At 35.1% G+C, this 13,392-nt stretch overlaps 1 protein-coding gene across 6 annotated transcripts in view; it reads right to left on the bottom strand.

Moving 5' to 3' along the window:
• Positions 1 to 8,827, bottom strand: part of LOC104599971 (DNAse I-like superfamily protein) — a 34,804-nt gene extending 25,977 nt beyond the window's left edge. For 5 of the 6 annotated variants that reach the window (XR_016076141.1, XR_016076142.1, XM_010262742.3 and 2 more), the window contains exon 1: positions 8,669 to 8,826. The gene's annotated coding sequence lies outside the window, so the exon portion shown is untranslated. Of the gene's footprint in view, positions 1 to 8,668 lie in introns of all 6 variants that reach the window. The other variant, XM_010262743.3, reaches the window with a different exon arrangement.
• Between the last annotated feature and the right edge of the window lie 4,565 nt (positions 8,828 to 13,392).

Here is a 13,392-nt window from a genome sequence, read left to right as displayed (position 1 = left end):
GATATGTCAGAGGGACCAAGTGACCCGTTATCCTATTCATTATACCACCACGGAAAAATAGATTCTATTTTAAGGATATTTTGGTTTGATAAAAAATAAGAGAGAAATAGAAAGTGGTAAGAAAGTTTTTAATCAATTTAACATGCCTAATCAAAATATATTTTTACTTAATATATTTCATGAAAGAAAAACATTGCAGAATCGATCATGCAATTGCGTTCCCTACTTGCCGTCTGTTATTAATTGTGCTTCAAATAATGGGCTGCAGGTAAACACTGCATAGTACATACCCAACACCATCCAAGAGTTATAAAACTAGGGATGATCATGGACCGAGTCAAGCTTAGCATCTAGCTAAGGGGTCTATCGCAAGCCCTGACGACTTCAAATACATTATAGGTCAGTTATCGAAATAGGGATTTATAATCAGAATCCAGCTGTCTACCTAAAGCTAAAGGACAATTTAGACCTTATCGCTTGGGAATGAGAATCTTATTCTAGCCGGTCAAAAAATAGAAGTGACTTGAGAAAAAAAACCTAAACCTTATTTCTCTTTATTCATCAACACCAATTCTCCTTGAGAGTAAAGCATCATAGATGGAGATGTAAGAGAGATTGTTCTCAACAATTTTTATTTATATGGGTCAAAACTCAAAAACCATTCTCCTTTTGGCCTTTTTTTCAAAAGAACCCACCTTTTGACCCAGCTTGGACGATGGGTTAGACCATTCAACTCGCCGTCCAGCAACCAAACCTAAACTGGAATATGTTATGCTTGGTTTGGCTATATTCTTTTTTGTTTTAAAATTATGATATACATGTGTATAACCCTGATCCGGTCCTAATCCAGGTATCCAACCCGTCCGTCTCCATGCTTAATAAAGTTACTTTCCAGAAAGCAAATAAAGGTTGCACAATGCATAGTCTTTTGGGAGGCTTTGGAAGTTGAGACCTCAAAAACGACCTTATCATGTATTCATGTCACGTGCTACAGTTATTTTGGTTAAACCATGAAAAGAGGTTTTAAGGGCTTCAGAAAAAGAAGAAAGGTACGCGTTTCAAGTTTCAACATGGATGATGATGGATCCCTCACATGAGACAGATGAGAATTGTTGCTTTGAATTGGTGAACTGGTGTTACGTGGCACATATGATGCGACAATATAAGGTGGAGCATGGGTGTTAAAGATTCTAATTTGACGTCAGAAAAATTCCTAAGGTCTATTTTCAATTCAAGGGGTGTTTCTTTCTGAAAGATATTTCAAGGGGTTTTTAGGCCACAATCACAACGTTGCGTTGCCGTTCAAATTTCCATCTAGGTGTTATATAGGTGTTTTTTTTACCTTCCCCACCTAGAAACAGTATTTGTGGGCAGACTCCCTACAATTGAATTGAGCTCTAATCGAATGATTCGGTTTTAAATTCGATTAAGTTCAATTTAAGTTCGAACCTTGGGATAAACTCGATTAGTAAACATCAATATATATATATATATATATATATATATATTAATTTTATTATATTATTTTATTTCAATTGTATTATAAATTTTTTATTTTACTTTATTATTGCATATATAAACAATTATATGCATTAAAGTTCGAACCTTGGGATAAATTATATGCATTAAAATTCAACCCGCGAACTAGCCTAGTCTGTGGCACAACACGGCATGACCCGGACCCGTACCATGGGTCATGTCAGGCCAGACCTCTAAAGCATCGTAAAAGTAGCAAGCACGGGCCACCCACACTCGATTTACACCTCTATGAGCTCATACATACATATGCCATATTATAGAATATAAAAATATATTTTATAATATATATTATAAAAATATATTTTTATATTTTATATAATATAAGAATATACTATATGTTATTAAAAATACCATATATAATATATAAATATATTTATTTTTGAGCTTTCAAGCCAAACTCGAGCTCATTGAATATTTAATCGAATCAAATTCAAACCAGAAAATATAGTTCGAATAAAACTAGAGCTTAAACTGAAACCTAGTAGTATTTTAGTCAAGCCGAGCCAAGACATGCCAAAGTTCAACTTGGCTAGGCTCGGTTGCACCCCTACTTCCTAAATTAGGTTATTGGGTTATGGGAGTTAGAATTTTTATTAAGGGTCTATTTGGTTTACTAGAATAAGTGCTTGGAATCGGAATCGGAATCGCCCATTCCAATTCCAATTGTTTGGCATGAATGGATTTTGATTCCCGTTCTTAGCGGAATGGGATTCCCCCAACACATTGCAGTACTTTGAGCCTGGTCCCATCAACACATTGCAATGGTACCAAACACTATCTATATGATAGTTCAAAGGTACAAATGAAATATAAGAATTCTTTTTATTTACTAAATAATTATTTTCATATTTTCTCTTTTCCCATTACTTTTCCAACAAAAGATTGATATTTTTTATGTTTGGCAAGAAAATGAATCTAAAATTAAAATGTAAGTACAACAAAAAAAAAAAAACAATTTCAAGAAACGAATTGGGATACTCATGGAAAGGCATGAATTTTGACAATGGAGCCAAAAAATTAAGATACCTATGGATGCTTTAGGGAAACTCATAAGAATTCAAATGAATATAAATATGAGATGAAAGTATACAAAATACTTCAATGCATAATCAACATACAAATGGAATGGTTGATATAAATAATATGAAATATATAAAGAAAGTTCAACTAATGGATATTAATATAAACATAAAATAATTAATAAATATTAATATTAATATTAAATATTCTTAACATAAAAAAGTGGAAACACTATCTATTAAGTATACAAATCTAGTTGAATATATAGGGATGTCAATAGATCGGGTTCAATATAGCTTCTTTACCTTGAGTCCAGATCTGCTCCTCAGAGAGCACTCTTCACACTGACCTCACAACATGTATCAGCTACACATTGGAAACATCTCCTATACTTGTATGTTATTATTCATGGGAGATATTCTCAATACATGGTGGGATGTGGCTATGAGGTGGATGTCAGAAGTGCTCTGTGAGGAACATATCCCAATAAGGGGACCCATGGGGACCATGCCCCCCATGGTGTGACAAAACGTTAATGTGTGCTATGGAGAGTGGGGAGAGGGGGGGTTCGTCGGGATTTGGTCCCCACTATAGGTTCACCAAATAGTTGTATATAGTTGACAACGCATTCACTTATAACTTGTATTACTATTAACTATTATTTGCAAAATAAAAGAAAATAAAAAATATAACAAAACCAATATTCAATCAAAGAACCTGATACCCACTGCTAAAACCACTTTTAAACAATTTGAACACTCCCAGAAGAAAAAACATGGAAATATGGAATCAGATATATATATATATATATTCTTTGTTTATTCTTGTTCACTACTCAAGTTTTTCTTGGAAGGTTAAACACTGCCCAACAACCAATGGTGCCTAGAAGTAGGGGTGAGCATTCAGTTTATTCAGTTAAAAACCGAATCGAATAAATTGAAATTTTAAAAACCAAACTAAAAAAATAAAAACTGAAATTTAGAAACATTGAAATAACCGAAACCGAATTTTTCAGTTATTTCGGTTAAAACCGAATTTTAAAAATATATACTATATTATATATATTAAACATAAAATATATATTGTGAAATCAAATTTCAGTATATTATATATTAATATATAAATATATTATATATTACATATAATAATAAAAAGTTTGGTTAATTTGGTTAGCTGAAATTCTAATTCTAAAAATTGAAACTGAAAACCGAATTAACCGAACCGATCTAACCAAAAACCAAAAAAACTGAAACCAAAATTTTTGGTTCGGTTTTTCAGTTTTAATCAAATAGTGCTCACCCCTACCTAGAAGGATCAACTCCATAAGGTCCAGAACCAATAGATTGTTGAATACTTAAATTTAATGAATTTCATTATTCATTTATTTGCATAGTTGGAGTTGAACTTTTGATATTTTAAGGAGTTTGACTATAATGCCGGAAAAACATGATACTGAAAAAACATATAACTAGTATTTCCTTTACCTGCTTCTCAATAACAAATTTTCCACTAAGAAATTGCTAATCATAAGAGGGATGGATATTGATGGATCCTATGAGATTTATGGGGATGAAGAAGACACAAACCATATCTTTATAAACTGCCTGATTGCCAAACAAGTTTGATTGGGTAGTAGAGACTCAGTTAAGGTTCCTAGCAACCGGAATGGTTCTGTTCGCGATTGGTGGAACCTCGTTTCTAGTAATGAAGGTGGGGATTCAATTAGTTGCCCTTATAGAAAGGAAAAAATTATGTTGCTTCTCTAGCAACTTCAGAAAAACCGTAATGATAGGGTTTTAATAAAAGAAATGTGGCTCCTCCCAGTATTATTGAGAGAGCATGAAATTCCTGGGCTGACATCCAAGTTAGTGAGGAAAGGGATGTGGTTGATTAGAGGAGAAGATAAATTATTCCTATTAAATGGTCAAGTGATGGATTAGAGGTCATTAAAGTCAATTTTGATGCCTCTTGTATTAATGGTAGTTGTTCGATAGCTTGTATAGCTAGAGACCATATGGGCTGAATATTGGATTTCAAGTAGGGGTGAGCAAAAAAAACTAAAAAACCGAACCGACTAGTTCGGTTAACCAAATTTTCAGTTCAATTTTGGTTAACCATTTAAAAAAGCAACGGTTAACCGAACCGACCGATATATATATATACAATAATATATATTTATATAAATATTATATATATTATATTTTTTGAAAATCTAATTAAAAAGCCAAACTGAGAGTCTGAGACTTTCAGGTTTCAATTCAAACAACCTGTCTGACAGACTAACACCCGCCACATAGGGACTTTTCAGTTTTCCCTTTCTTTCCCCCTCTCTCTCTCAAACTCTCACTTTCTCAGACTCCCACTCTTGACTCTCCCAGTTCTCTCATCTCTGAGCTCTCTCTCAGTCTCTCTCTGAGCTCTCTTTCCCTCTCTATCTCTCAGATCTCTCTAAGCTTTATTTCTTTCCCTTTTCCCCTTTCCCCAACGGACTCTCTCTCTCTCTCTCTCTCTCTCTCTCTTTTAGACTCCCACTCTCCCAGTTCTCTTCTTCCCCAAAGGACCGACGGCCTTCGGCGCTCCACCCTCCGATCGAATCACCGACGACCTCTGACACTAGCGATCCCTCCTGCTTTGGCGACACCAGAGGTTCGGCTGCATTTGCTCGACGACACTGGTGATCCCTCTGCTGCATCTCCTAGTTCTCTTCGACTGTGCTTTTCCCTTTTTTATTTTAATTTTGAGAGCATAAAAAACAAAAAAATTGAACCGCGGTTAACTGGTCCACCGGTTAACCGGTTACATTGGTTCGATTTCGGTTCGATTAAATGTAAAGACCAAACATATTAGTTTGGTCCAGAAAATCACCTCATGGTTCTGTTAACCGAACCGTGAGCACCCCTAATTTCAAGGCTTATAAACTGGGCATTTCTACTGTCAATGTGGCAGAGGCATGGGCTACGTGGGGAGACCACAATTTTGCTCTAATTAATTCATTATCATTCAGGGTGATTCTAAGCTAGTGATCGACTGTCTGAAGAGTGCTACCAACCCCCCGTGGAGAGTGAAGGCGATTATTGAAGGTTGTAAGGTGTTGTTTGAGAGGTTTGGTGGAATGGTGGATTACCGTCATGTCTTCGGAGAGAGGAATATGGCTGGAGATTGGCTTGTTAATTATGTGCATTCTAATGAAGTCTACAATAGTTCCACTTCTAGGGATTTAATTGTTATTTGTTGTGTTGATTTTTGAGGACGTGCTAAGAAAAAACATATAACTAATCAATTGGGGTCATAAAAGTGGTAAGCAATCAAATGGCTTTAAGTAAATTGTAAAAGCTTTTTTTACCTTGAATATCTTCCATTTTTTAAAGTTTTTTTTTTATCATGTAACTAATTACTTAAAGGAGTCTAGGACTGACTTTGAATTTTTTCTAATTTTTTATTGTTGATTTGTCATTGTGTGCACACTGGAATTCCTTCATTCAACAGATGGAAGATGGAATACCAAAAAAATTATTAGCTTAATGAAGGACCAATTTTGAATAGACAAGCATTAGCAATGAATGAGCCCCATATGTTCAAACAAGAGTCCCAAATAGGACTTTTGCGTAGGCGCATGCCACGACTTGTCCAGTGCACACTGTTGGAGAAAAAGGGGTCACTGTAACTTTGAAGGAAAAGCTCTGAGGCGCGTCTGAAGACACTGTCTTTAGAACGTTATTTGCCCCCACTTAGTGTCACTGAGTTTGTTGTTGGGTTACAGGAAAATTCGTTCCCAGGATACAACAAAGCTTTGGGCGAGAATCTGCAACCAGCAAAGTTGAAGAGTCTCAAAAGAAACCTTCTGTGAGACTGTAGCAGACCGGACTGAGAGAGAGAGAGAGAGAGATAGTGAATTTCGAAATTGTGTGTTTTGGAGTCTGATTCATGCTCCTTAAATAATTTGCGAAGAGGTATGAAGAAAATGTAGGTGCTGGTTTAGAGAAGGCACCTTGAACAGTCACAATTTCAAACATTGTGACTGTTTAAAAGTAGTTAACAGTTAGTGACTGTTAACTTTGAATTGTGCCTCTTGATCACACCCGATCGAATCGTGACCGTTGATCTCATCAATGGTGATCAACGGTCAGCAACACACCAAAACCAAAGCCGCCCATCGCGAAGTGCGAGCAAAGTGCGCCTCTAAAGCGCCTCATTGCGCCGCACACGCGTGCGCGCGCGTTGCGCAGTATCGAATCCCCATACTCTCCTCTACTAATTCTAAGGAGTGTAAATAAGCTCCTATTGAAATACTGAAAACAAAACTTATAATTATCCAATGTGGGGCAAGTTTAAAATTGGGTTTTGTAAGAGAAAAACTGATTTTTCAATCAAGTGTGCAGGTGCAATTTCTCATATAATTGACCAATCAAACCCATTGGATTTAATCTCTTATGAGATAAAAATCCAACACACACAAGCACTTCAATCTCTTGGCCATTGCCTAGCCCATCTGCTTGGGCTTTCCTAGTACCCAACACACCCATCTGCACTCGGTTACCCACTTTGTGCCTTTACCCAACCCACCCACCTGCCCAGCCACCCCGGTTATAATTAACAAGGCAAAAGACAAGGAAATCCAATTTAAATATATAAAACATTAAACAACAATTGAAAAACACTCAATAAATGGTTTTTTTCTTAATCAAATAGCCATAGCAAGAAAAAAAAAACACAATCAAAACTGTAAAGACCACTTAACATTTTGGTGAGTAAAACAATTTTATTATTTTCAATATGTCATCTTGGAATTAACATATCAGAGAATATCAAACAAAAATAAATGTATAAACATAATAAAGAAATTAGAATTTAGTTACACAATTTACATTACAAAACCACAAAATTTTGAATTAGGAGCTAATGAAATCTCGACAGCACAATAAAAAATCTTATATATATATTAACTTTAGAATTTTGGTATTTTATAACAATCTTATAATCGTTAGCATTTTTACTATGAAAATTAGGATATATGTTTAAGTAAGGATATTAGTTGTTGCTGCCAAATGTGGAATTGAGGGCAACAAGGTAATTTACAGCGTTCGCGGCTGATAAGTCCAACTTATTGAAAGAAGAAATATATCAAAAGCCCCGAGAGGAGGAATAGTTGGAAGTGATTGATGATGGGTGATCAGATACATCCGGCCGATGTCACATGTCAAGTACACGGGATAGCCAGGATGCATCTGGCCGACTCCATGTGTCAACATCTACGGGTCGGCCAAATGCTCTAGATGTATGACTGAATTTTTAAGGCATACAACTGAATTTTTAATTTACTCTTAACATCTCTCCCCCCCTCCCTTTTTTTTGTTCTTCGTTCTTGTTTTATTTCTTTTTCTTGAAAAATATGTTTTCTTTTTTATTTTTTTGAAAAGGTAATAAATCCAAAGTCGAACTTTCCTACAAACTTTGAAATAAAGAATATTTATCGCATTTCCAATTCATACGCTATCACAGAGTTTCAACGTCTGATATGCACCGGCGTTTAAACCATGGTAATGAGTAATGAGTAACACACTAGAATACCATCTTCAGAAAGCGAAGATGCTTTCCTCGACCGGAACAGAGACCTGTTACCAAAACAGATGGAATCGGGGCCTTATCCTTTGCGTCGTGTTCTCCTATTGTTAGTTGTTACTATCCCCGAGATACGAAAGAGAGTACCAATGTGGACAGTGCACATTCTTAATTGACACGGACACTGACATTACCTTAGATTCCAATCCAATGGTAAGCAGCTAAAGAACACGTACTCGTACTCTTTTGTTTTTCGCTAAAAATAGTTGTCGGTTATCTTCCTCTTTTGATCATGAAATTCAATATCGAGAGGAAGAGCAAATTATCTAGTTATCTACTCGATTAGTTGAGTTTTCACGCGAATTCGATCCATGGAATACGAATTTCAGAAAGCGAAGTTAGCAAAATTTCGTTACAGAGAAGCATTTTCTTTTAAAAATTTCTTTGGACACCATGAAGAGCTCATGAAGAAGAAAGAACTTCAAGATCTAGCCGAACTAGTAAATTAAATAAAGAAGGGAAAGCGGAAAGGGACGAGAAAGAATCGCACCTTTAATTCGAAGTTCTGAGTTGGAGTCTTGTTTCTTCTTTGCCTGTGAAAAGCTCTAGACTGTGAGGTGTGAGGAAGAGGAGAGAAGATCGCAGCGTCTCCGCCTTCCTCGTCGGCCCGAAGTTCTCTCCTGTGGTCTGAAGAGCTGCTCCAACTACAGCTAGTGCTTCGCTCCGAGTCTATTTATAGGAGCAAACCTGACTGCGCCACGAAGGTCCCTAGATGGCTCCTCTTTATCCGTAGCTTCTGAGCCTTCTGTACAGTAAAGCAGCAGGAGGAGAACTATCTGCTACGCCCGTTGGTGTTGCTTTGGGCTAAAGCTGTGAAATCACAGCCCTCGATTTATTAACGTGGCCTTACATTGAATTAGATGAAGTGTTAAGATACACAGTAAAAATCCCAAAGCTATGCCAACGGGCCTAGCGGATTTTAGGATGTATGTATTAAAGGATTCTGTAGTTCATAATACAGTGTGCTACTGTGTGTATGGTGTACATAAAGAGATATTCTGTAAAAGCAAAATGGAAGTGGAGGTAATGAATGGCGAAGAATTATTGTTTTCGGCAACTTGATGAATTTAAAATTTCCAATTGACAGTTGACACCCGTTTAGGATGTGTTTGGTGCTATTGGTGTTTCAATCTGTAATGTTTTTGAATTGAATTTGTAACATGAAAACGACTATTTGCATACAAATCTTGTTTGGTGAGAAATTTGTATTCTTCATTCGTGTCATTGTGTCGGCACCAAATCATGTATCAAATCAGTTGGGATTTACTTGCCTCCTAACAGGGTTGGAAGTCTTATATCTATAAATCCTAAATTTATATTAAAAATGTGTTTGATCTAAATGTGAAAAGTAAAACTTTCTTTCTAATAAACAGTCTCCAACTAAATAGAAAATTGATCATTAAACTCAAAATACCTATATGGTGTTGATGCCATGGCATTTATACTTGAAATTGCAAAATACCAAACAACAGCTTAATTTTTTTTCATTAGCTGAATGTTTTAAGAGGCTGTAAAATCAATGATAAGACTCCACACCAGTCTTAAAATACATGGGACCCATCCTCATTATCAGCTAAAGAGTTCATTTAATCCTATATATCCCAATCTCCTATTTAGAAAACCTACCAACTGTCCACATATTACTTAAGGCTCCTATACAAGGTTTTACATTCTATATATCTGTATTTGCACCCTTTCCATGGCTCAATTTAATTTGGAAGGATTATGAATACAAATATGTAGAATGCAAAACCTTATAATTTGTATTATTTTGTATCTATTTATATTTATGCTCCTTTCAAACTAAGCCTAATATGCAAAAATTTGGACAAAAAGAAAAAAACATTCTTACGGAAAATGCATTCTTACCCAAACAAAATTGCAAATTTACCAAATATATGCATTCTTATCAAATGCACCTGAGTATGCATTTGGAATGGGTGTAAAGGACACTAATGATGTTTTACACCAAATCGTGAGAAAATGACCATTGCACTTTGAAAAGCATGATGTGAAAAGTAAAATGTTTTACATCATTTTTATTGATGTAGTATTTATATTAGATACTCAATGTAAAATTTTATATTTGATTAGGTTTTTCATTGATTTACGATGTAAAATTCTATTCCATCTAAATGCCGGTAAATTTAAGGGATTTTTAGCTTGCACTCCACTTCAGAATTTAGATTTGAATTGCAAACTTACAACAATTCAAATTTATGAATAAATTCACCTATAACACCCATACCCACATGTAAATTAGTAACAATTCCGAGCTACCACCTACCCCTAACTATAGGTGGAAGTAGAATTCTAAAAATAGACTAAAATGATAAAAAACCCTAAATTTAAATCAAAGTGGAGTTTTACGTCAACTCTCCATCCAAACGTTGAAAAAATCAAACTAATGTAAATTTTTACATCGTTTTTTATTTAAACCGATTCCAAAGGCAGCATGATGGAATATCTTCTTATTTTATTTTTCTTTTTAATCATCTATTTATTTTTTATCCTGTACTTGTACCTAGCCATTGGAATCAATTACGTTTCTGTTTTAGAAATATTAATGGATTGAGTGGTGGAACCCCACATTCATCATTTAAGAATCCATGTTCTGATCGTTTGGCTGGGAAGGTCCCATGATATCTCATTGTCTTCTACCCTGCATTCATTTTTGTCAGGATTATTTGGTCCTGTCGTGGTCATAGTCAAAATTTCGTTGCTTCGTACAGGTAACTTCTACCGGTGGTGCTTAGGAATCAGGACCACCCATGTGACAGTGGGACCTACTGGCTAGTGTATCAAGTATCAGCGATGTCAATACGTGTTACCACATGCAGCTTCTTTCTCAGGTTCTTATTTATTTAAGGCGACTCTTGCATGCGGATTTCTGAATGCAAGAGTCTCTCGTTCGGATGAGTTACTTGGCCTGGAATTTGGAATTCAATGGATTTAATTAAGTATTGAAGTCGGATTCCTTTTGGATGGCTGACAGTGGGAGCTACAGTATCAACAATGTCGACACGTGTGGGCCAGAATATTATGTTCGAAGGGGGGAGATTGTTGGACGAAGCTAGGGTTGGCTAGTAATTCACTAATTTGTCGTGTTTCCATCTTTTGGTGAGAGGTCGTTTTTCCTCTTGGAATTTGGAAAGGAATGTCATGGTCTTAACTCTTAAATGACAAGATCAAGACAGCCAAATAAGGATCCGTTTCGTACTTTCGTTTACCAAGAGGACCGGAGTTGAAATTCTTTGAAATCGGAATCAGAATTATCTATTCTTGACGTCTATTTGCTTCAAGCAATAATTATAATGGAAATTTTGATTGTTTTTATTTGGTTTATTAGGAGTTGGAATCGAAATCAACTAAAAATTTTTAATTTTGTATTAATTTATTATTACTTTATTACAATTTTATGATTATATATAATTATTATTTTATTAATACTTTATTATTATTATTTCATTAGTATTTAATAATTAATATCTTAATATTTATCATTAATTTATGAATATTTTATTAATATATTATTATTTTTCTTATTAGTTTAACAAAATTCTATTATTTTTGTAAATTAATTTATTATTATTTAATAAATAGCATGTTAATATTTTATTATTATTTTAATTATAATATATTAATATTTTATTTGTACTTAATTATTATTATGATTATTATTATTTTATGAATATTTTAGTTATTATTATTATTATTATTATTATTATTATTATTATTGTTGTTGTTGTTGTTGTTATTATTGTTATTGTTATTGTTATTGTTATTGTTATTGTTATTGTCTTATTATTAATTTAATAATATTTTATTATTTTTATTAATATTAGTATTTCAGGGGCATTTTGTCATAAGTTAGTTATTTACTTTTTGACAAGACTTTAGAGTAGGAATCCTGGGGGGATGGTCTTGCTCCACAAAAACTTGCCAGCTGGCTAATGTTTTAATACATATTTTATACATCGATTTAGGTTCACTATTGGGTTAAGTTATTTATATAGGTGATACGTTTTTTTTGTTTTTTCATTTTTTTCCTTTGTAGTTTTTTTTTTTGTTTTTAAAGCCTGTTTAATAAGTAATTTTGTCAAAGTTGATTTAGTTTATAGTATCTCCTTCCTTAGGAGATAGGTATTAATGATATCCAAAGGAAACTTCATTTACCATGGAACCCACATTACCAAACAAATGAATATATCTTGAGGTTTGGTGGTTTAGGATTTAAGGGGATAGAGCTTAGGTTTTAGGGTTAGGGTTTAAGGGATTAAGATTTAGGTTGTAGAAAGATACTTGGTTCCTGCCTAGTTGGAGAACATGCATCCCATTCATCATTTTAAACATAAACTTAAGTGTTTAGAGGTTTAGGATTTAGGGTTCAAGAGTTTAGAATTTAGATTTTAGGACTTAAATCTAGAATTCAAGAGGTGAATATTCATAAAGATTTACACTATTGTCAAGATATTATTGATGATGCGCGATCTAGTGCTCCCTATTGGTAGACAGCTCAGATGTTGGACTGAGTAGGTCGCCTGGTCAAGATACAAAAAAGTGATTATTAGAGTGTTTGGGTAGCTTAACCCAGGGTGAAGTCTAGTTAGATTAGTGGAAGTAGGTTGCCTCTTACGCCGACTTGAGATCTTGCCTGGCTGTTCGTAGTTCGGCCTACCGGTGTGGTGCCAAGGTCGTCAAGGCGGTTTGTGAAGTGTCAGAAGTGCTCCTAGGGTCCTCTTATGTGGTGCTGAGATGTCATTCTACTATTTTGCAATGCCAAGTGTCATGATATCATTGGATGACCAAATTACCCCTCATCAATTGCCCCCTGTTCCTGAGTCCGGCGTGATCAGTCCGATGAGGGAGTAGTCTTAACTCGAGGTGATTTGATCTGAGTTCCAACTTCGATCGTGGTCCGATTAATGGCTCAGGATTAGGTTGGTTTAATCAATCCAACCTAGGCACGAGGTAGCATACCGGGAACACGCGGATGCCACACAATCATTAGGTCGCGCAGTCGTCAAAAACGCATTAAATTGATTTCACCTTGGAATATGAACCGCCACGTCCTTGCAAACCAACTATCTATAAATAGGACCCTCAGAGGCCCATTTCTCTTGTCCTTAACCTTGGAGTTCTGGTGCATAGTGAGGTCGTGGAGCTTCGACGTTGTTGAAGTCATTGGTGTAGTCGGTGAGGTTGGTCCATTCA

The sequence above is a fragment of the Nelumbo nucifera genome, chromosome 5 (assembly GCF_055504915.1).
Source record: "Nelumbo nucifera cultivar China Antique chromosome 5, China Antique-T2T, whole genome shotgun sequence".
NCBI lineage: Eukaryota > Viridiplantae > Streptophyta > Magnoliopsida > Proteales > Nelumbonaceae > Nelumbo > Nelumbo nucifera.
This window is presented reverse-complemented; position numbering and strand designations above follow the sequence as displayed.